The 24854-nt window shown below is 37.8% G+C and overlaps 1 protein-coding gene across 1 annotated transcript in view; it reads left to right on the top strand.

Annotated features, from left to right (window-relative positions):
• PRIM2 (DNA primase subunit 2) overlaps positions 1-24854 on the top strand; it is a 313454-nt gene that overhangs the window by 27243 nt on the left and 261357 nt on the right. The window lies entirely within an intron of this gene.

Genomic DNA, 24854 nt, shown 5'->3' with positions numbered 1-24854 from the left:
TTCCTTCCTGTCTTCCTTCCTTCCTTCCCTACTTCCCTACTTCCCTACTTCTCTTTCTCCTTCCATACTTTCCTTCCTTCTTTCCCTGTTTCTTAAAAAATGCTATTTGAATCTAGTTTGGATAAAGTTGACCTGTGGAGAGTTGAAGGAGAAAACTGAAATTAAGTATTTTTCTTCTGAGTATTGTGTTAATTTGCTCCAAATGACAGAATTAGCCTAAATGTTGAGAAGTGCTAAGTTTCAGCAAATGAAGTTGAGCTTAATTTGTATTTCTTTATGTTTACTGTGTATGTGGTAAAATTTGATAATTAATAAAGGTTTAAAGGGATTCTAACTGATAAACTCACCGGGTTTCACCTTCTTAAACCTAAGAGGCGTAATTTGCCTAAATTATGCAAAATGCTAATTAAAGGGTTTAATTTGCTAATCATATCCATTTGATTAGAGGCAGATGCTGATTATCTGCACAATTCTAAATGGACCTTTCAAAGATGGCTTTCATTATTTAAAATCAACTTGTCAAATTAAGACATAAACTTAAGGAATAACAAATACCAATAGTTAATGATATACTTTTTTTGTAATGTCGGGCAAGATGATTCACAAACGCTGTGCACCAAAGTCTTGGTATATTCAATGTCATTGTGAATTTCAGTAATCCTAAAGTTTAAGAGTTGAACTTTGTTTGGCTTTTTTATTGAGCTCATTAGATTCTCTAGTCATACCTTTGTTGGTCCTTTGGGTCTTTGACTATTTTCCTGGCTGTTTTTTCTTCCTGCTGTGCGTCAGACAGCACAAGGAGCAGAGGCAGTCTTGTCCATGTGCATTCACACCATGCATAGAAATGGTCAGAACATATCGGGCCGGGCGCAGTGGTTCCCGCCTGTGATCCCAGCACTTCGGGAGGCCGAGGTGGGCAGTTCACTTGAGGTCAGGAGTTTGAGACCAGCCTTAACAACATGGCGAAGCCCCGTCTCTACTAAAAATACAAAAAATAGCTGGGTGTGGTCGCGGGCACCTGCGGTCCCAGCTACTCGGGAGGCTGAGGCAAGAGAATCACTTGAACTCGAGAGGCAGAGGTTGCAGTGAGCTGAGATCGTACCACAGCACTCCAGCCTGGGTGACAGTGAGACTCTCTCTCAAAAAAAAAAAAAAAAAAAGAATATTTAACGGACAGGTATGCCAGGCTTCCTTTATAGGTGACCAAATCTTCCTCTTACACATGTAAGAGATGTGGCAGGAAACAGACAACAGGTATGGGTCCGTGTTAATGCCAGGAAGCAGGGGGAAGGAACGTCTTAGTTCAATAACTGAACAAGAATTTGGATCCAGGCACCCAGCCTTTGTATTCTCTCTGGACGCCCTTGTCTTTTTCTTAGAGTGAAGACAGAAAACTATTTATAGACTGGTCAAGTGTGTTTGTGGCTGATTTAGGGCTAAGACTAGGGAAACCAAGGCAGAAACTGCATTCTTTTTTTTTTTTTTTTTTTTTTTGAGGTGGGGTCTCATTCTATTGCCCAGGCTGGAGTGCAGTGGTACGATCATGGCTTGCTGCAGCTTCCATCTCTCCAGGCTCAGGTGATCCTTCCATCTCAGCCTCTTGAGTAGCTGGGACTACAGGCATGTGTCACCATGCCTGGCTAATTTTTGTACTTTTTTTTTTTTCTGTAGAGATGAGTTTTGCCATGTTGCCTTGGCTGGTCTCAAAGTCCTAGGCTCAAGTGATCTGCCTGCCTTGGCCTCCCAAAATGTTAGGATTGCTGTTGTGAGCCACTGTGCCTGGCCAAAACTGCATTACTTCTAATCCAAGTTAGAAACAAATGGCCCAGTAACAGAAAATGTTTGAGGTTTTGCATTTGAGACCTAGGGTGTTAGGACAGGGCATCTGAGGTATAGACATGCGAATCCTCCTTTGATCTGCACCAAGATTAAGGGTAGTAGGATGAGAGCATGCTGTCTAAGCGGGGATATACCAGAGAGGTCATACAGCTTATGGGTGAAGAGCACAGGCTCTGGTGCTATAATAACTGGTTGAATCTTGGTGCTGCTATTTACTAGTCATTTTTCTTCTCTGACTTGGTTTTCTCATCTGCAAAATAGAGAATATAATAGTATTACCTCATAAGGTTGGGAGGCTTTAATAAGTTAGTACATTTTATAAAGTACTTATAACAGTGCCTAGCATGTAATAAGTACACAACAAATATTAACAATTATTTATTATTATTTGTTACCATTCCAGCTTTTGTATGAGATTCGCAAGTGATGATGTATAGAGAGAGCACTGGATTCCATCCCCCAATACCCACTTGAATTGTTTAAGTGTGCTACAAATATGTGTAGAGTAATGAGTTATAAGAACTTCAGTAGTATAAAGCTAATAGAACTTGAAGTACTAGAGTCTTATTAAAATGAGTAAGCACAGATTTGAGTCCAAATCTTCTTTTCGTGCAGTCTGAGGAGGTTAGGGATATGTGTAAATAATTGCTAAACTGACAGCTACTGGAAGAGCCTGATCATGAGCACTTTTTACATTTGAATTCAAAGGGTAAAAGGGGAGGTTCCTTTAAATGTAGTTATTTTTTAGCTTTTAGAGGATTAGATTTGCGATAGTATAAGGGATAATAGAGTGCTGTTGATTTTTATCCTGGCTAAGATTAATAGTCTAGTTGTCACTTCTGTGCCTAAATGTCTCTAGAATCTGTCCATCTCCTTTCAGTTTCATCATCACTATTCTAGCTTGGGCTACCATGATTACTTATCCAATCCATTCTTTTTTTTTTTGAGACAGAGTCTTGCTCTGTCACCCAGACTGGAGTGCAGTGGTGCGATCTTGGCTTACTGCAAACTCCGCCTCCTGGGTTCAAGTGATTCTCTTGCCTCAGCCTCCCGAGTAGCTGGGACTACAGGTGTGCACCACCACACCCAGCTAATTTTTGTATTTTTAGTAGAGACAGGATTTCACCGTGATAGGCAGGCTGGTCTTGAACTCCTGATCTCATGATCTGCTCACATTGGCCTCCCAAAGTACTGGGATTACAGGAGTGAGCCACCATGCCGGCCCATCCAATCCATTCTTCACCCTGAAGCAAGAGTGCAGATATGATTACAGATGTCTATACTACAGCCCCTCCCCAACTCTTCGGCAATTTCCTATTAATATAATGTTAATGTTCAAAATTCGTAACAAGTTACCTTAAGCTCTGATCCCTGTTTACCTCCCTAGCCTCATCTTTTACCACTAATCTGTAAACTCTACGGACCAGGCATGTGAACTTCCTTTAGTTATGAAAACGTTTTTTTCCTTGACCTTGGATACTCTTCCTTACATTTCATCTAATTCTGACTTATCCGTCATGTATCAGCTTAAACAGTTTTCTTTCTGGGACATTTCCTTAAGTTTGGCTTAGAAACCCATCCTCTGTGGCCTTTTTTTTTTTTTGAGACAGAGTTTCACTCCTGTTGCCCAGGCTGGAGTGCAGTGGTACGATCTCAGCTCACTGAAACCTCTGCCTTCTGGGTTCAAGCGATTCTCCTGCCTCAGCCTCCCAAGTAGCTGGGATTACAGGTGCCCCCCCACCACTTCTGGCTAATTTTTGTATTTTTAGTAGAGACGGGATTTCACCATGTTGGTGAAGCTGGTCTTGAACTCCTGACCTCGTGATCTGCCCGCCTTGGCCTCCCAAAGTGCTGGGATTACAGGCATGAGCCACCGCATCCAGCTTGCTCTGTCAGAGCACTTGTACTTGAGGGTTATCACCCGCCTGTCTTGCAGTGGGCTCTAAGTCTTCTGAGAGCAAAGGACCCTGAATGTGGTGTTTATTACCTAATACAATGTCTAGCCTATAGGAGGTACTTAATATATGTTGGTTAAATGAAGGAGTAAATAAATGAAGCACCCTAGAAACTGTTTGGCCTTTTGAATGTTTATTGTAAAGTTTAAATTCTCAGTCGTTTGTTCTTAGTTTGTGCTAACAGCTTCATAAAACGGATGGATCAAGCAATAGTGTGCATTTAGCAAACCGGGTTCACAAACTCAAGATTCAAATCACTTTTGGCTAATTGATCTTGTATTAAAACTTATTAGGCAGACTTTGAGTGGGAAAATAATCTTGATTTGGCAGATGCTGGAGAATAGTAAAAAATAGAAAAATGTGCAGGTTGGTGAGATTTCCCAGATTTAGTGTGTGGTGTATCTCTAAAGTTCAAAATCCTTCAAGAAGGTTGCTGGTGTATGCTGGGTGTCAGAACAGGAGGGATGTTTTTGTTTAACACCTAGCATGGCTGCAAACTAGATGGTCTGGAATTTGCAAGTAGATCTTTTAGTTTTATTTCATCTTGAAGCTTTCATGTGGGTTTAGCAGTTATTCAATGTAATTGAAGTAAATGTAGCTAAAATTGCATATTATTTTTGAAGTGTTAAGAATGAAAATAACTTATTGTCTTTAAGAATGAGTATGCCAATATTTCATATTCTGTATTGGCAGTATAGTGAAAATTAATTATTTTTACTGTAAGTATTATATAAATAATAAAGACATTTAGGAGGGAGTATATATGCTTACAGCAAATAAATGTTTTGCCACCCAGGAGATCACCTTAGCTGGTATAGTGGATTAAAAATGACCTCAAATTATTTGATATTTTCTCATTGAGAGGTGGGATCTATGTCACCACTCCTTGAATCTTAGCGGGTTTAAAAAATTATGGTTAAATATATGTAATATTTACTTTTTAAACTAGTTTTAAGTGTACAACTTAAAATTTTTAAGTGTATTTGTCGTTAAGTGTATTCATGTTGTGCAACCATCCCCATTCATCTCCAGAACTTTTTCATCTTCTTCAGCTGAAACTCATTACCCCCCTCATTAATACTGACTCCTCACTCTTCCCCTGCCCACCTCTTGACGTGAGTGGGTTTTAACAAATAGAGTATGGATGGCAGCGGTGACAGAGTACCAGTTTCTGGGTATAGGCTTTAAGAAACTGGGGGCTTCCACTTTCTGTCTCTGGTACAGTCTTCAGAAGCTCTGGGATGCCATTAAGAATTCTAAGTGGACTTGATGGAGAAATCTGTTCTGAAACCTGTCGGTAACTAGTAATTGCCATGCTGGAGAGGCATGTTGACATTCCCACCTGAGCCCAGCCTTTTAGGCATCCCCGTCAAGGTGCCATACATGAGAATAGAGCCATCTAAGAACCTCCAGTTTATCTGTTCACCAGCTCCATACCTCTGATGACTTCATTTGGTGCCACATGGAGTAGATATATTGCCGACAGCACCCTTTCTGAATACCTGACCATCAGAATTGAGAGCTGTAATACAATGGCTGTTATTTTAAACTGTAAAGTTTTGGGATAGTTTGTTATGCAGTGATGGATAATTAGAAGTAGTAGCTTAGCTAGAGCTTCTGGCTTCTTGAGTTTGAGCTGAAAATAACAGTGTATCCTAAATACCTCAAAACAACTGTACCATGATTTGAAAAGACTATATAAAATGTAATGAAAGATACTATTAACAATTAAATGATATGAAAAATGAAATTCCAATAATTAGTTGAGTGGAGAAGACAACTCTGAGGAGCTCAGATTACTTAGAAGGGACAGAAATGGGAAAATTATTGAGAAATGCTTTTCAGCTTTCAGAAATTTGATTGGTGAATCTGCTTAAAAGTTAGCTGAGAAGTTTGTGGCTTTTTCATTTTGAAGAAGAGATTTGCCAGGAGTCTGAGAATCCTTTAAATTCTTCCAAAGACAGCTTATTATGTTTAGGACACTGGAAAGTAATGTAATAAGGTATAAGGTATGCGATAATAAGGTTGATGTTTTTATGTGGTGCTCTTAGCCCCTTAGAGTTTGCCAAAATTTAAAGCAGACCAAGTTTAGTGAGTGTACTTCATAGCATAGATTGTGGACAGTCCTTTCTGTTTGCGGAATTCAATTTAGCTCAGATGGTGGATACCAATACGTTCAGAGTATTGTGTAAGTGCTATGGGGGATTTAAAAACACTTTCTTAAGTAGAAAGAGGTATAAATAAATGAATAAAACAATCATAAGTTACTATAGACACCACATTATACAGGCTTCTTAATTTTGTGTGCCATTTCTAAATGGTTGCAGATTTTCTCCTTTTATTTTCAGCATTTAATGCCTTATATTGGCTCTTGATATATGGAGTTTGGATTATGGAAGGTAAGGGGGAGATTTGAATTCATATGGAAATCTATGGAAATTATTTCTTACTGAAAAACTGAAAATAGATAAAATAAAAAAATACAATTTTGTAAGTCCAGGGAAGCAGGACAGTTGAGGCCTAATAATACCCTTTTGTGTTGGCAGACAGATATGCTGCTATTATGACACTTTGCTTAAGGAATGGGAGTATCATGGTTGAATGCAAACCTATACACAGCTGTTTGAGTTTGCTACACAGCTTTCTGGATACCTTAAGCTGTATCACTTTTGGATTGTAATTATTTTACTGGAGGCAAGAAACAAAGTGAACAAGATACAGCCTCAAAATTCTCTTTTAAGTTTCCCAAAGCTGCTTTTATTTCTCTCTACAAAATAGAAATAATAATTTTGCCCTTTTTTGATAATTCAACACTAGCAGTGGCAGTGAAAGTATAGATAAGAACAAGTGATATATTTTGAGTAAGTGATCAATGTCAGGATCTTTACAGAGAACAATAGAATGGATCTAAAATGAATGAATTCAGTGTTTTTTCTTCTTTTGCAGTTTTGGGGGGCATAGAATGAAAATGGCTACATTTAGGTAGGGTAGGAGAACAGGCTTTGGAAGGAGAGGGTATTTTATTACAATGTGAATAAAATAATATTTAGAACATTACAAGAATGATAGGCTGACACCGAGAGGTTCATATTAATGTTATAGGTTTCTCAAGGCTGATAGGAGCTCTCATCTTGTATTTCTAATGTAGAGGAATAGAAGGAAGTCTATGGATTGATGGGGCGCAAAAGAATGACCCTTCAGCAGTGTACATAGTGCTGCTTCCTGTCACACTCTAGTGTTACAGCACTTATAAACTGGATGTCCCTTCTGAGGATACTACCCTTTCTTAGTGCCTCGTGGCCTCTTCCTATATTTGACTCCATGTTTTAAGTACAGATGAAGCACTTGGATACTGTGGCAGTGTAAGTAGGATTAGAACTGTGACTTGGGATAGGGTATAACCAAGGGGAGGAAGCTTGATGGACCTGGAGGTAAGATAAATGTGTGAGTAGCCTCTTTCTCCTTCTTGATGCAGGGCACATGGATGAGATGGTTGGGAAACACTTTTTTAAGTCCCTGTCAATGTCAAGAAGTGGCTTGAAAGGGGCTTTAATCTCTCAATCCCTTCCCCACCAAGGTACCCCAAATTAATGCACAATTGATAAAAAGTGTGCTTTCTATGCAAATGTATCTTTTAAGATACGTCCCCTAGCAAAAGTCTACTCCTAAGCACATCCTATGTAGAAATTCTGGAACCACTGTTGTCCTTTATATTGTTTTATAGCTAGTATTTAATAAATGCTTTATGTGTATCCAGCATTATGTTGTATGTTATGGAAGATTTGAATTAACATGTTTATAGTTGAAGAGAGCAGGAAAAGACTGTTTTCAGGAAACAGAACAAGGTAAAATAATCTAGTGTCAGAATATTTAATATGGTCTACAAGGGTTATAGGGAGTTAAAAAAGTGGGCATTGCCATGGACTGGATTAATGTAGGAAGGTATCGTCAAGCTGACAGCTGTGAACAGCATCTTTTTTTTTTTTTTGAGACGGAGTCTTGCTCTGTCGCCCGGGCTGGAGTGCAGTGGCCGGATCTCAGCTCACTGCAAGCTCCGCCTCCCGGGTTTACGCCATTCTCCTGCCTCAGCCTCCCGAGTAGCTGGGACTACAGGCGCCCGCCACCTCGCCTGGCTAGTTTTTTTGTATTTTAGTAGAGACGGGGTTTCACTGTGTTAGCCAGGATGGTCTCGATCTCCTGACCTCGTGATCCGCCCGTCTCGGCCTCCCAAAGTGCTGGGATTACAGGCTTGAGCCACCGCGCCCGGCCAGCATCTTAAAAGATAAGGCAGAAAGGAGGAGGCAGAGATACTCGAGTGGATGGAATATCATGTGCCAACTGCAACTTTAAATGTCTGAATAATTTTCTGAGGAACTAAAAATATTGAATTGGGTCAACAAATAGGACACCTTTGTGAAAGCCATAGAGCTGACTTCTAATATTTTCAGTTACAAATATATATACTTGAGCATCTTTTAGAATAAACACCTCCCTTCCCTTCGCCCCAGGTAAAAAAATAGCTGGTATTCTACCATCCTTATGAATTTGAAATATATGATAGAAATATAAATTTAGTAACACCTGACTTATTAAAACTTAATTGCCAAAGATTTGATTTCCTATGGTCTATAAGAGAAAATTGCTACAAATCAGTTAATTTTTTGGAATTTATTTTTCCTTACTCTTATTTCATTTTCCATTTGCTTGAATAAACATGGCTGCATCAGTGGTTCATTTGACTTGAAACAAATTTCTCCCTTTCCTCTCCAGCTAAAGAAAGCCATATATTTTTTTGTACTATGCTACTGTTAGCTGCTTGACTTGGAAGACTTCAGTTATCATGATATCTTTCATGAATCAGAGTCTGGCTGCCTCTCTTTTAATGATCTTGAAAATGTCCAAGATGCTGCATAGTTTAGAAATGTAGAACCAAGTTAAGTCGAACAGTTTTCTACTGGGCTACGTTGTAAAAATGGGTAAGGGAAATTACTTCCTTTTTTTTTTTAGAAAACATTTGCCAGTTGGAGCCTCAAAGAAGATTGAGTTTGAGAGGCCTTTAATTGTGCACCAAAAGGTTATTGCAGAAGATAACATAAGGGAGATGTCATAAAAAAGAAAATTTGAAGCTCAGTAAGAGAAAGCTGTGTGAAAAAATAGGCATTCTGCCAATTAACTGGGTGCTTGAAATAAATAGTTTGGAATTAAAGAAACAGTTGCAAATTTCAAAGACTTGATCAGTTTAACTTAGCTCATAGGGAAACTGGGGTGGTGGTGGGCACAAATTTCAGTTGTGAAAGCATGCTTACTGCTCGTTAAACTTTTGCTTATCATTAAATATTTACTGTTTGTAAGGTTTAGTAATATAAGATCAGAAATTTTGTTAATCTTATATTTAATGTTAAATTATTGAAATAAAATTTCAACTACATTTGGGTAAAAGTGAACTTAGGGGTTCAGTCGTGAACTATTGACTGTCTCAGCAGTTATTATTTCCCAAACTGGACAAAGTAGAGTGTGTAGAGGGGAGACCCAAGAAAACATATAAATGGGTCTCCTCATCTACTGAAGAACCATGAAACAATTATATATGTAAGCAATTAGTAATAAAAAAAGTCATGTTTTTATAAGTGTAAAGGAGACATACAAGAAAACATTAAATGTTCATCTTTCCATACATGTCTGTCTTGATGTTGCATTAGTTTCAAGTGAAATGTGTTTTTTTATGTTTTATTACTATATACTATACCTTTTCATCCAAAGAAAAAATAAGAGATTGTCTCCTTTATTGGAAGACATTTTTGCTGGATGTAGAATTCTAGGTTGGCATGTACTTTCTTTTGGCACATTAAGATGTATCACTCTGCTGTCTTCTGGTTTCTCCTCTTGCTGTGGGGAAATCAGCTGTTAGTCTAACTGTAGCTCCTTTGAAGGTTAAGATTGCCACCCTGCTCTTAGTCTCCTTTTAAGATATTCTATTTAATTTACTTCTGTTTGATTTAAATACTCTGTTGTCTAGGAGTAGAATTCTCTTTATTTATCCTGCCTGAGTTTCACCAGGCTTCTTGAATTTGTAGATTGGTGTCTTGTATTAATTCTGGAAAATTCGCATCCATTATTGCTTTTAAACTTCCCTCTACCTGTTCTTTCTCCTCTCTGTCGGGGATGTTAGTCAGCTCTGTTTTAGGTCTTCTTAGTCATTTACTTTTCATCCTCAGGTTATGTTTTCCTTCTTTTTTTTCTTTCTCTGCTGAGTTACAGATTATTTCTTCTGAACTATTTCCTAGTTTGTTATTTCTCTATTCTGTTTTGACTGTTCTGCTCCCATTGAATTTTGAATTTTGACTGTTGTAATTTCTTTTATTTGTTTTTTTTTTTCACATCTGCTATGTTACTTTTTATGGATTCCTATTCCTTGCAGATATTTTAATATTTGCTTTTCTTTTTCAAATTTGTCCTAGGCTGCTTTTTAATCTGTCTGATAATTCTAAGAGTTAAAATCTGTGTGGTCTGTTCCTGCTATTGTTTGTGATTGTCTCTCACCCATGTTGCCTTATTTCCTTGTGTGGCTGGTTATCTTTAACTGGTTATTGCCCTCCCACGGCCTTTTTCCAGGACATTTTCAGGGTGAATGTGCTCTCCTCTGAGAGGTACTGTGTTTGCTTTTGCCAGGTTTCTGGGAGTGTTACTTCAGGGGTATTATGTCAGGTATTAAGTCAAGGACACTTTTTAAATCATATTTAGGATTGTGTCTTTCTGGCCCATCCACACGATGTATACTTCGGGTGGCCACAGCTTCTCAAAAACTTCGTTTTTCTACTTTTTTCTTTTCCTGCCTTGCTCAGTGACAAGTCAGCTTGCCCTTCGTTCTTATGTGGTTAGGAGAGAGACGGTGGGTCAATTCTAGTTCACTCTTTCTCTGAGGATGTTATCGTTTGGGGGTCCAATTTAATATAGGGAGGGCCTCTTGCAAGAGCCTTCCACTTGGCCAGCCTAAATCCTTGTTTTTTGCTACCTTGTCCCTTGAGACTGAAGATCTGAAGTATGAGGAGATGACATTTACTAATGTCCTCAGAGCAAAAATGGCTTTAGTTCTCCTGGGTTTGCCTCAAAATTTGACCAGCATGTTCCCTTTTAAACTAAATATTAGTTTAACAGCATTTAAAAAATGCTGTTAAGCTAATACTTTTAAGTGTTTTGTCCATCATTTTTGTTGTTTTCAGTGAGATGTAGATCTGAGTAACTTAAGAAATCAGAAACTACTAATAGCATGGAAGCCCATCTGCTGCTGTGCTGTTGGTGATGTTGCAAATTGTTCCTCTCTTCCCTTAACATGTTCTGAGCTTCAAGTCAAGACTGATTACTGGGCTGGAGAGGTGATGGTCTAAAGATTTATAAAGATTTTAAAAAAATTTAAGTTAGAATAGCTTCTTAAATTATTATATCAAATTAATAGAGAAGTATTATTTTTTAAAATTTGTTTAACTACCCTTGTGCTCATCTGGAGAAACTGTCAGGAAAGATGATTTTTATTAAAGGCACTGCTGTTACATTCACTCAGGCATGATTCTGTCCTAACTTCTTGGTGTTTCCTTTCTGTCTTTCTTAATTGCATGTTTTCCCTCCATCTCTGTCACAGTGCCAGTTCTAGGACTGCCTTATTCCTGCTTGTTGGTGTAGCAACTTCTTAACTGTTCTTTAATTATTAGCAGAATTGAACATTATTTTGTGTGTATGAATTTTTGAGCCTTTTCATGAATTGATCTGTTTTTTATCTTTTGATGAATTTATTTTATTACATCCTTTCATTAATAATTTTTAGTCTTTTGGGGTTTCATCACACAGAATATTTATTTTTCTCTTACTCTAAGCTTTTCTGTATTTCTTCAGTTATATTGATTATTGTCACTTTCCATAGTTTGTATATTTCAATCAGTAAACACTTCATCAGGTATTGTGGTAAAAACTGGGAATATAGGCTACATGTAGTAGCTCACACATGTGATCCCAGCACTTTGGGAGGCCGAGGCAGGAGGATTGTTTGAGCTAAGGGGTTTGAGACCAGCCTGGGTAACATAGTGAGACCCAGTCTCTACAGAAAATTAAAAATCAGCTGGGCATGGTGGCGCATTAGCACGCCTGTAATCCCAGGCTGCTTGGGAGACTGAGGCAGGAGAATTGCTTGAGCTTGGGAGATCAAGGCTGTAGCGAGCTGTTCCAGCCTGAGCAACACAGTGAGACCATATCTCAAAAAAAAAAAAAAAAAAAAAAAGAAACTGGGAATATAATCGTTATGACACATTTACCTGTGCTTAGGTTCATATGTTAGTGAGGGAGATATAAATGCTTGTAGTATTCTACATAAATAATATAATAACTATATCTTCCAGCAGACAGGTATGTACAAGCATGGAGGTGGGAGTAACTATGCCTGAGGAAATCTGGTGAAACCTAGCAGAGGTAATATGTAGCTGCATAGAAATTTTCCAGTAGAAACACCGGGTATGGAAAGACATTTCAGATATGGGAAATATGTGTAAAGTCATAGAAGTGAAAGAAAGACAAGGTGCGCTATAGGAAGTGCAGATAGGTTGGTATAATTGGAGTTAGGAGAAGAAAATTGAAACTAGAAAGAGTTTAAAAGGGCCTGGGATAAAAAGGAACTCTGATGGACACAAAGAGCCTGTGTAGTGGGGGATAATGGAGTAAGCGAGCAGGAAGGACACGGAGGTGTGGTTGGGGAAAATGTGTGAGGGTAGGGGTGATGCGTTGCTTGTGAGTTGTGCTGTGATCCTGGGAGTGGACTGCAGAAGTGGAGTGTGAGTGGGTCAGAGGATGCCAGCGACTGTGTGAAAGTAGTGTTGACTGGATCATCCATATGGGTGTAGCAGTCCATTTGGACAGTGGCAGGAAGGTGGATGTTATGATGTTGACAAGATTTGGATTTGGACTATGCCTGTTCCAGGTTTAGTACTGAAAGTCCCACATCCTGAGAAACCTCTCATTCCTGGACAAACTGGGATGGTTGGTCACCATAATGAGATACCAGAAGGATATGATGAACTTGAGGCATTGAAAGGTGGAGAGCAATAATCTGTAAGTGGGGAGGAGCTGGCTAGGTTGGAGGAAAAAGGAGGGAATAAGGTTATGTTAATTTATGCTAGCATGGTGTTCTCATGAGATAGCAAGGAGGTAGAGGTCTTAAGTTACCTGTTTTTTTTTTTTTTTCAAGAGATTTGTTTTCTTGTAGAAGAGAAGAAATATGCTTTAGTATAAGTAAATAATCTTTCCTTTTTAGTGTTAATTTTACTGTATTCCAAATGTGCCTATGCTGTTAAAAAAGAAACAGTAATAAAGTAACCAGACAATTGATTTTTATATTGATTAGCTTGGCAGTATTACTGAGACATCAACATATTAATTAGAATGTCAGGATATTAAATTATCATTCATTTTCTAACTTTTAATGTTTTGGATGATTATAAATGACAAATTGTGTGAGTGAAGTACTATACCATGCGCCATCAATTTTTAGTTAATTAAAGTCGAGGCCACACGTGTGTAATTGATTTCCTTTTTTCATTTTCTATTTTGTGTCTCTTTGCTAAAGATTTTCCAATTAAAATTTTTTCCTATTATATGGCTCTCCTTTATACATTTAAATGAAGAAAGCACGTTGTAAGAATTGGATTACAGATAGAAAGAAAAGTTTAAAACTAACTTTTATTTTAGGTTGATAAATGTTTGGGTTATTTATCACTGTGTCAGAAACACCTCCAAACCTAAAACAACAATTCCAAAACCTAACATTCAAACCTAAAATCAAAACTTAATTCTAAAACTTGAAACAATACCCATCTTATTATATCTCACACTTCTGAGGGTTAGGGATTCAGACTGGGCTTACAGGGCAATTGTTCTGTTCCACATAGTATTATATATGGGGTTTCTTAGTTGACAACTAGTGTGGTCTAGGATGTCTAAGACGGCTTCACTCACATGCTTGTGCATATGTGAGGACTTCTAGAAAGCTGGACTCTGCTGGAAGCCTTTCCATGTGATCCCTCCAAGGAGGTGGTTGGACTTCTTACTTCGTGATCTAGGACTCCAAGAGAACGAGGTAGAATCTGCCAGTCCTCTCAAAAAATAGGCCTGGGCCTGGCAGGGCATCACTTGTTCCTGTCAAAGTAGTCACAGGCCAGGCCAGATTCAAGGGGAGGGCAAATAGATCTTAACTCTCAATGGAGGATGTTTCAAAGACTTTGCAGCCATCTTTAATCTCCACGTACTGCAGATTGATGATTAGGTCACAGTGCATTTGGGAAACAAATTGCACTTTATAGTCACAGTATTTGCTACCAATATGGAACCTATATTTATTTGAAATGATAATAATGGTATTCAAAATTATAATATTTGCTTTCAGCATTTGATCTATTCACAAAGTTTTAACTTCTTTATAAAAGAAATGATTCCTAATTGTTTTATTGTATGTATATCATACATTTGTTTTAGAAAAGCGGATTCTTTTCCTGGGATGTGCTATTTAGACCAATGATGTATGTCGAACCACTAATGGACCTTAAAAAAAAAATACCGCTCAGGGCTTCAATCTGTAGGTATGGGTGGCACCAGGAATCTGTAATTTTAAAAAGCTTCACTGGCAAATAATATACATACTTACTTAATGACCAGGGTTTAAGAGAGCTGTGTAGATTCAAATAGAAAACTCCTATCCAAGCTATTTATAAACATGATTGAGTATTGTTGATTGGAAGCTTATAGAAGCTTAAATCTCTGGGAAGCCTTATTTATATCTTTACTTTAGAGGCCAGTGTACTAGACTAGTGGTTCCAAAATAGCATCCCCAAGATGATCATTTGGGAATGTGGGAAGGGAATAAATAATTCAACAGGTATTTTTAGTCTCATCCATTCTTCATTTTGGGGGTGGGTATGGCATGTTTTAAGTGCAGAATGTGTAGTAATACATGCATATAATTTATAAATACACATGTATTGGAAGTATGTGCTGAAAAAACGTTATTGATGACAATGTGTGATGCAAAGATGGAGATCACTATTCCAGTCAGTTTAGGTTATGCATTGGTAAAGACCCCCAAACCTCAGTGACTTGTAGAAAGGTTTTTTCCTTGTTCATATTCTATGTCTTCATGGGCCAGCTACAACCCTGCTGTGTGTCATTTTGACCCTGGACTCAGGCAGATCGAGTAGGCTCTGTATACTGGAACTTAACCAGTTGCTGTGGCAAAAGGAGAGAACTGGGCAAACTACATGCTCATAAAGCTTTTGCTTAGGAATGAAACATGTCACTTCTGCTCACATTTCACTGGCCAAAGCAAGTCACTTGGCTACGCCTTAGTTCAGCAGGTAGGGGGTGTGTAACTCTCCCTTAGTGAGGGACTCAGTACAGGGTGAATAGTAATACAGTCTACACAGACATCCACTACCCTTCTATTTACTGTGTAGAGTATTTGCCTCTCCAGATGCTGCTCCTTAATCTGCTTTCAGGATTTCGACAGAGTGAAATTGCCTCTCTCAGTTTCTGGTTTGATGAAGAATATAAAAAAGAAAAAGATATACAGCCAAAAATCCTTAATTCTATTAGCAAGGCAGCATATAAAACAACATAATTTTGGAATATGGAAATATAACTTTACCAAAACAGTTAAAACTCAGTGTAATTTTTACTTGATAAAAAATTATACCATTATACCATGTACTACCATTTGAAACATTCAGGTACTGACTCTTGAGTGGGTGGATATTAATAATAGGGATTGAGGTGTGAGGACTTATGAGTAGTGGTGGCAAGAGCAGAACTTCAAAGCTAGAATGTTCAGAGTCTCTGTTGATTGAACATTAATCAGAGTGAAGGTTGAGCATCTCTAAAATAGTAATGCAAGTCACTCAAAAAATGTGTATTTCATGTAGAGCCATTTGTTTATACATCTCTTTTTAGGAGGATGTTTACTTTGTGAAGCATACTACACCTTGATTATAAGATGTTGCAGTGATAACCTAGCTGGCTTTCATCAGTTATTTTGAATACCCCTGTAGACCAAGATCTGTGTTAGTTTAATGAAATGACAAGTTTATAGAAACTGCATTAGTTGCAGTAAACATTTCACTTTATTACTTGAGGAAAAAGCCTGAAATGTAGCAACTAATCAAAATGTAAATTACAGATAGTAATAACAAGTGTTTTTTACCATGTATTGAGGGTGCACTGTATGTTAGGCCTATTGTACACACTTTATGTACTTTATTTAATCCCAATAAAAGCTACATGAGACAGGTAGGATTTTCTTCATTTTATCCCTGAAGAAACTGAGGTGTAAAGAGGTTAACTAACCTGCTTAAGATTCAAAGACAGGTTTCTATGGTTTTGAAAACTATTCTCTCTACTAGTTGACTCTGCTTTTGTAATGTTCCACTGTATCTGTTTTTACTTGTATTCTTTGTTAGTAGAAGCAGGAAGCCATTTAATCTTGTCTTGCTCTTTCAGAGAATGAGTAATTTTTTAGGTATGTAGCCCGTAATCTCATTTAGGAGAACCTAAATAAATGAAATATCCTTATATTTTGTCCAATAGTTTTTAAGGAGAACACAAGAGTAAAGAGAATATTCAAGATTATTTTAGGAATTTGAAATAATGAAGTCAATAGCAGTTTATACTAATTATTTAATAGTAAAGTTTCAGACAGTCATCCTACATTTTTCAATGAGAATTGTCTTATATTTTCCATTTCCATTTTGGTTACAACTAAATAGATAAATGAAGATTTAGAATATGTTTGACAAATGGATGCATTTTTTAATTCACCAAAGAAAACCAGAATATTTGCTCATAGCCCATGAAACAGGAAGTGACATGAAATTTAGATCGAATGTGCATGATTTAGAGTATATTTGCTTACTTTGGGCAAAAAGTTTAGAAACACATTGAATTCCTTTAGAATTTTACTATAAACTTTTTTTTTTTTTTTTTTTGAGACAGAGTCTCACTGTGCCACCCAGGCTGGAGTGCAGTGGTGCGATCTCAGCTCACTGCAGCCTCTGCCTGCCTTCTAGGTTCAAGCTATTCTCCTATCTCAGCCTCCTGAGTAGCTGGGATTATAGGCATGGGCTACCATGCCCGGCTAATTTTTGTATTTTTAGTAGAGATGGGGTTTCACCATGTTGGCCAGGCTGGGCTCAAACTCCTGACCTCAGGTGATCTGCCCACTTCAGCCTCCCAAAGTGCTGGGATTTCAGGCATGAGCCACTGCACCCGGCCCAGAATTTTATCTGTAACTTCTAATCTAAGTAAGACTAGATAGCTTTTATTCTTCTTTGGGTGGGGGTAGATTTCAATGAGAAGAAATATTACATTAAACTCTAATTTTTATTTAAGTTCTTGAATTTTTTTTTTTCAAAATTATATATTATCTATTTCTAAGGCAGAAGACTATTTGGAGAAGTAAAGTCTCTTGTAGCTAAAGTATTCTGTTGTGTGACAGTTGAACTGATGTGTGCTTCCCTGACATTTACTTGGTAAGCAGTTAATTGCTTACCAAGTTAGAAATAACTGTGGCGTCAGTACTACAAATACTTGAATTTAGGGAAGGGTGAGATGCTATATTATGCTGGGTGAAGTATGAGTGGTACTTAGGTATTGATGTGGGATTTGTTTAGTTAGAACCTAAAACAATATTAGGACAAACATCTGTATGTTCAAAGATACTGGTTTATTGCTGTATAAAAAATGATTATAAAAGGATCATGACAGGTTAACACATTTGACTTCAACTTCAGTTTTGCCAGATCTAGGCAAGATTTATTTGTGCAACAAACAATATATGTAATCAATTATAATTATTCTTATTAATGGTGGGGAACACAGAGATGTATATTAAAATTTTATTTAATTTCAGATAAATGTTTACTGGGAAAATTTGAAATACATTTTTATGTTTAAATCGGATGCTTACTTAAAAGCAATGAAAGACCATCGTGAAGACATGAAGATTTCTTCTCCTTTCACCCTATCTCCCCGATCAGTGTCTTCCTTTATTAATTACTGTTTGAGAATTATAGCTTGGCTCTAAAACTTAAAATAGCTGCTTCCTCTCAGATATTCTCTGCAGTGTGTATCTCGTTGCCTGTTTGAGTTTCAGAACGTTTCCCTCATGGAATGCAAAGTGAGAGGTAAATAGTCAATAAAGTAGAGAAGTTACTGTCAACAGAGATATATGTAAACAAAGCAAATACTAAAGCAAAATAATCTGGCTTTAGCTCTTAGGGAAATATTTGCTATTGCTAAACCTCAATTTAAATACTCTAGAATGAGTGTTGATTATCTATAATTTGTGCTCTGACCCTTAAAATTTTTTACCTATAAAACTTCTCATGGCATCTAGTTGTATTACATTTTTAGTTTCTGTATCTTTATCTTGTCCATCACCAAAGAGGAATTGAGGTGAAAGTTTCCAGTTGATGACTTTGTCTTCCATTGCTTTTAATGTTACATGTTTGTTCAGCTTTTCTGCAAAGTAGTGTCTGTTTATTTGTTTGGAGACCACATGGCCTAGTGGATCTTAACATTGGATAGACTTTGGTTGGAAATCCAGTTTGGTTTCCACTTACATTAATTAGCTGTAAAACTAAGATAATATCCACCTTGTAGGGTTATTAGTAGGATTAAGTGAGATAGTATAAGTAAAATAGCATAGTAACTAGTAGATAGTACACATGGATTTCAATCATCATCGACTTTTGAATAATCTGCTAGATTGGCACACCTAAACTTCATCCTCTGCTGTATTTCAACTTTCATATAATAAATGGTGAGTGAGGTATTAAGCCCAGCATCTGATGCGCTCCCTCCTCTCACCTCCCGCCCTCCAAGAGGCCCAGTGTGTGTTGTTCCCCACCAAGTGTCCATGTGTTTTTATCATTCAGCTCCCACTTATAAATGAGAACATGTGGTATTTGGTTTTCTGTTGCTGTGTTAGTTTGTTAAGGATAATGGCCTCCAGCTCCATCTATGTCCCTTCAAAGGACATGAGCTTATTCCTTTTTATGGCTGCATAGTATTCCATGGTGTATGTGTACCACATTTTCTTTCTCCATTCTATCATTGATGGGCATTTGGGTTGATTCCATGTCTTTGCTGTTGTGAATAGTGCTGCAGTGAACATATGTGTGCATGTATCTTTATAATAAAATGATTTATATTCCTTTGGGTGTATACCCAGTAATGGGATTGTTGGGTGCAGTGTTATTTCTGCCTCTAGGTCTTTGAGGAATCCCCACACTGTCTTCCAAAATGGTTGAACTAATTTACTCTTCCACCAGCAGTGTAAACGCCTTCCTTTTTCTCCACAACCTTGCCAGCATCTGTTGTTTTTTGACTTTTTAGTAATAGCCATTCTGACTGGTGTGAGATGGTACCTCATTGTGGTTTTAATTTGCATTTCTCTAATGATCACTGACATTGAGTTTTGTTTTTTTTCATATGTTTGTTGGCTGCATGTATGTCTTCTTTTGAGAAGTGTCTGTTCACGTCCTTTGCCCACTTTTTAATTTTTTTTTTCTTGTAAATTTGAGTTCCTTATAGATACTGGATATTAGACCTTTGTCAGATGTGTAGATTGCAAAAATTTTCTCCCATTCTTTAGATTGTCTGTTTACTCTGTTGCTGGTTTTTTTTTTTGCTGTGCAGAAGCTCTTTAGTTTAATTAGATCCCATGTGTCAATTTTTGCTTTTGTTTCAATTGCTTTTGGTGTTTTCATCATGAAATTTTTGCCTGTGCCTATGTCCTGATTGGTAATGCCACTTCTACAGTTTTCATAGTTTTAGGTTTTACATTTAAGTATTTAATCCACCTTGAGTTGATTTTGGTATATGGTATAAGGAAGGAGTCCAGTTTCAATTTTCTGTGTATGGCTAGCCAGTTCTCCCAGCGCCATTTATTGAATAGGGAAATCTTTCCTTGTTGCTTGTTTTTGTTAGGTTTGTTGATGATCAAATGTTGTAGTCATGCGGTCTTACTTCTGGTTTCTCTAATCTGTTCCATTGGTCTATGTGCCTGTTTTTATACCAGTGTCATGCTCTTTTGGTTACTGTAGCCCTGTAGTATAGTTTGAAATCAGATAGTGTGATGCTACAAGCTTTGTTCTTTTTGCTTAGGGTTGTCTTGGTTATTGGGGCTCCTTTTTGGTTCCATATGAATTTTAAAATAGTTTTTCAAAAAAGTTCTGTGAAGAATGTCAGTGGTAGTTTGATGGGATTAGCATTGAATCTATAAATTGCTTCGGACAGTATGGATATTTTCATGATACTGATTCTTCCTATCCATGAGCGTGGAATATTTTTCCATTTGTTTGTGTCATCTCTGATTTCTTTGAACAATGGTTTGTAGGAAGAGGTCCTTTACTTCCTTTGTTAGCTGTGTTCCTAGGTATTTTATTCTTTTTGTGGCAATTGTAAATGGGATTGCCTTCTTGATTTGGCTCTTGGCTTGGCTACTGTTGATGTGTAGAAATGCTGTTTATTTATTTATTTGTTTATTTTTTGAGACAGAATCTTGCTCTGTTGCCCAGGCTGGACTGCAGTGGCGTGATCTCAGCTCACTTTGCAACCTCTGCTTCCCAGGTTCAAGTGATCTTCCTGCCTTAGCCCACTGAGTAGCTGGGATTACAGGTGTGTGCCACCATGTCCGGCTAATTTTTGTATTTTTAGTAGACATGGGGTTTCACCATGTTGGGCAGTCATGAACTCCTGACCTCAGGTGGTTCACCTGCCTCAGTCTCCCAAAGTGCTGGTATTACAGGTGTGAGCCACCTCACCCAGCTGGAATGCTAGTGATTTTTGCATGTTAGCTTAGTATCCTGAGACTTTGCTGAAGTTGCTTATCAGCTTAAGAAGCTTTTGGGCTGAGACAGTGGGGTTTTCTAGATATAGGACGATGTCATCTGCAAACAAAGATAGTTTGACTTTCTCTCCTCCTATTTGAATATGCTTTATTTCTTTCTCTTGCCTGATTGCCTTAGCAGGAACTTTCAAGACTGTGTTGAATAGGGGTGGTGAGAAAGGGTAACCTTGTCTTGTGGTGGTTTTCAGGGGGAATGCTTCCAAGCTTTTGCCCATTCAGTATGATATTGGCTGTGGGTTTGTCATGTATGGCTCTTATTATTTTGAGGTATGTTCCTTCAATACCCAGTTTATTGAGAGTTTTTAACATGAAGGGATATTGAATTTTATTGAAGGCTTTTTCTGCATCTATTGAGATAATTATGTGGTTTTTATCTTTAGTTCTGTTTATGTGATGAATCACCTTTATTGATTTGTGTATGTTGAACCAACCTTGCATCCTGAATATGAAGCCAACTTGATCGTGGTGGATAAGCTTTTTGATGTGCTGCTGGATTTGGTTTACAAGTATTTTGTTGAGGATTTTTGCATCAGTGTTCATCAAGGATGTTGGCCTGATATTTTCTTTTTTTGTTGTATCTCCACCGGGTTTTGGTATCAGGATGATGTTGACCCTTCTTCATTTCCCAGGCTGGAGACTAGTGGTGTGATCATAGTTCACTGTAGCCTTAAACTCCTGGGTTCAAGAGATCTTCCCACCTCAGTCTTTTTTTTAAAATTAGCTGGGTGTAATGATGTATGTCTGCAGTCCTGTCTCAGTTGGGACTACTAGGTACACACCATCACACCCAGCTAATTAAAAAAGCTTTTTTTTAGGTTGGGTATAATGGTTTATGCCTGTAATCTTAGCCCATTGGGAGGCCAAGCTGGGAGAATCACTTGATTCTAGGGATTTGAGACCAGCCTGGGTAACATAGTAAGACCCTGTCTCTATAAAAAATTAAAAAAATGTCCAGGCATGGTGGCTCACACCTGTAATTCTAACACTTTGAGAGGGAAACGGGGGAGGATCCCTTGAGCCCAGGAGTTCAAGACCAGCCTGAGCAACATAGGGAGCTACCATCTCTATAAGAAAAAATAAAATAATATTTAAAAAATTTAAGAATAATTAGCCGGGCATGGTGGTTCATGCCTGTAGTCCCAATTACTCAGAAAGTTCAATTACTCAGTGAGCCATGATCATACCATTGCATTTCAGCCTGGGTGAACAAACAAGACCTTGTTAGAGATGGGAGTTTCACTTAGTCGCCCAGGCTAGTCTCAAACTCCTGGCCTCAAGCGATCCAACCGCCTCAGCCTCCCAAGTAGCTGGGATTACAGATGCCAACTCCCGTGCCTGGCCATTTTTATATTTTAACCATTCTAATTGTCATGTAGTGGTATGTTATTGAGGTTTCCATTATGGTTTCAAACCCTGATGACTAAGGAGGTTGAGCATCTTTTAATACGTTTTTTGGCTCTTTGAGTTTTCTCGTTTGTAAAGTGCCCGTTAATGTTTTTTGCTCATTTTTCTATTGAATTGACTCTTTTTTGTTATTTCTGTCTTGGCTGTTCTTGGCCCTTTGCATATTCTTATACATTTTAGAACGAGCTTATAAATGTCCACACACAGAGGCATACACAAAAGCTATTATGATTTTGTTTGGGATTGTATTGAATCTATAGGTTAATTTGAAGAGATTTAAAACATTTACAGTATTAAATTTTCTGGTTGATGTTTAGGGTATCTCTGTTAATTAATTTTTCCCCAGTTTCTCTCAGTAAGATTTTATATTTTTGTTGGTGAAGGCTTTGTACATATTTTGTTAGATTTATTCCTAGATCCTTGATAGTTTTAATTCTGTTGTAAATGGTAGCTTAAAAAATTCGATTACTGAATTTTGTTGCTGGCATATAGAAATACAATTGATTTTTCTATTTTTTTTATTTTTTGAGACCGAGTCTCACTCTGTTGCCCAGGCTGGACTGCAGTGGCACGATCTTGGCTCACCACAACCTCCACCTTCCAGGTTCAAGCAATTCTCCTTCCCCACCCTCCTGGGTAGCTGGGATTACAGGTGTGCACCACCATGCCCAGCTAATTGTTTTTTTTTGTATCTTTAGTAGAGATGGGGTTTCACCATGTTGGTCAAGCTGCTCTTGAACTCCTGACCTTGTGATCCATCCACCTCAGGCTCCTGAAGTGCTGGGATTACAGGTGTAAGTCACCGCACCTGGCCGGTTTTTCTATATTTGAATCCAGAAGCCTGACTCAATTAGGCCAATAGTTTTAATAATTTATCGTGGATTCTTCTGGATTTTCTAAGTATACTAAATCATATAATCTGCAAATAGAGAGTTTTAGTTCTTCTTTTTCAATCTTGATCCTTTTTTTTCTTACCTATGTTGTTTTTATTCATGGAGTCTCATTTCCTGGTGTGCTTTGTTACTGTTGTATGCTGGAGATTGTGTTTGGAAAGTTATTTGTGGACTACATTGAAGCTTAGGAGGATTATATCTTTCTAGAAGGGTTTTCATTTGTCTTTTTTTTTTTTTCATTGGCCTGGGGTCATTGTTGATCCAGGACAATTTTAATTTAAATCTGGGATCTGAGATCTCAGACCCATTAGGTAAGTTGAAAATGGGTTGCAGATCCATATATGAAGGCTGATAAGGTTCTGGTTCATCCTCAAGTAATTGTTCACAGTTACAGGAATTTCAGGGGTTTCTTCCTGACTCCACTGAGTTTTACATTTCTGTGCCTAAATTTTTTTTGTCTATTTCTAGAATTTTTTTTTCTTTTTCCTTTTTTTTCTTATATAGGCCTATTCATCTCTGAAATGTCATTTCTTATATTCAACTAGACATGTGTTTGGAACCTGTTTAATAAAACACAGATTTCATTTAGTGATATAAAACAGCACATCACAAAGGTTTTTTGTACAATGCTTGATTTTAGGTCTTAGGGCAGGATATTTGTATGTTCCTGTAAGGGCTCAATGGGCTCAGGAATGTCATTTCTTAGATTCTACAAAATGTGTGTTTGGAACCTTTTAATGAAAACCCAGGTTCCATTCAGTGATATAAAACAGCACATCAGAAAGCTTTTACTTTTTCTTCTTCTTCTTCTTTTTTTTTTTTTTTTTTGAGATAAGGGTTTGCTGTGTCACCCATACTGGAGTGCAGTAATGTGATCATGACTTACTGCAGCCTCTAACTCCTGGTCTCAAGCAATCCTCCCACCTTAGCCTCCCAAGTAGCTGAGATTACAAGTGCCTACCACCATACCTAGCTAACTTTTGAATTTTTTTTTTTTGTAGAGACGGAGTCTTGCTATGTTGCCCGAGCTAGTCTCGAACTGCTGGCCTCTAGCAGTCCTGCCTCAGCCTCCCAAAGCACTGGGACTATAACATCCAGCCCCTAACAATTTGTTAAACGTTAGCTGCAGTGTAGAATTGGAAATCATATGAATGAACTTCTCGTGCTCTAACATTAAAATCCAGTGGCCTGCCTTGCACATTCAAGGGCTCTTTTACCTACACCTGGGTCATTTGGAAAATATTGGTTCACTGAATTATGCAGCTCTTTCACATGATGACACATTTCATTATATAATTTCAGAAAATTGGTTGGGTGTGTGGGCTCATGCCTGTGATCCTAGCACTTTGGGAAGTCGAGCTGGGAGGACTGCTTGAGCCAGGTTTGAGACCAGCCTGGGCAACATGATGGGACCCCATCTTTACAAAACAAAAAACAAAAAAAATTAGCTGAGCGTGGTAGCACACACCCGTGGTCCCAGCTACTTGGGAGGCTGAGGTGGAAGGATTGCTTGAGCCCAGGAGGTTGATATTGCAGTGAGCCATGATCATGCCACTGCACTCCATCCTGGGTGACAGAGCAAGACGCTGTCTCCTTTAAAAAGTACAACCTTTGGAATGGCTTTTATTGAAGATCTATTGATGATGAATACTCAGTTTTTGTTCACCTGAAAATGTCTTTATTTTGCAGCCATTCTTGAACGATGTTTTTGCTGAATACAAAAGTTGGCAATTGTTTTCTTTCAGCATGATGAAGCTGTTATTCTTCTGTCTTCTGGCTTTCATTATTGCTATTGAAAAGTCACCTATCTGTCTTATCAATTCATTT

The sequence above is a fragment of the Rhinopithecus bieti genome, unplaced genomic scaffold, assembly GCF_001698545.2.
Source record: "Rhinopithecus bieti isolate Rb0 unplaced genomic scaffold, ASM169854v2 scaffold_841, whole genome shotgun sequence".
Lineage (NCBI taxonomy): Eukaryota > Metazoa > Chordata > Mammalia > Primates > Cercopithecidae > Rhinopithecus > Rhinopithecus bieti.
Note: the sequence above shows the minus strand (reverse complement) of the source record. Positions and strands in the feature narration are given on the sequence as shown.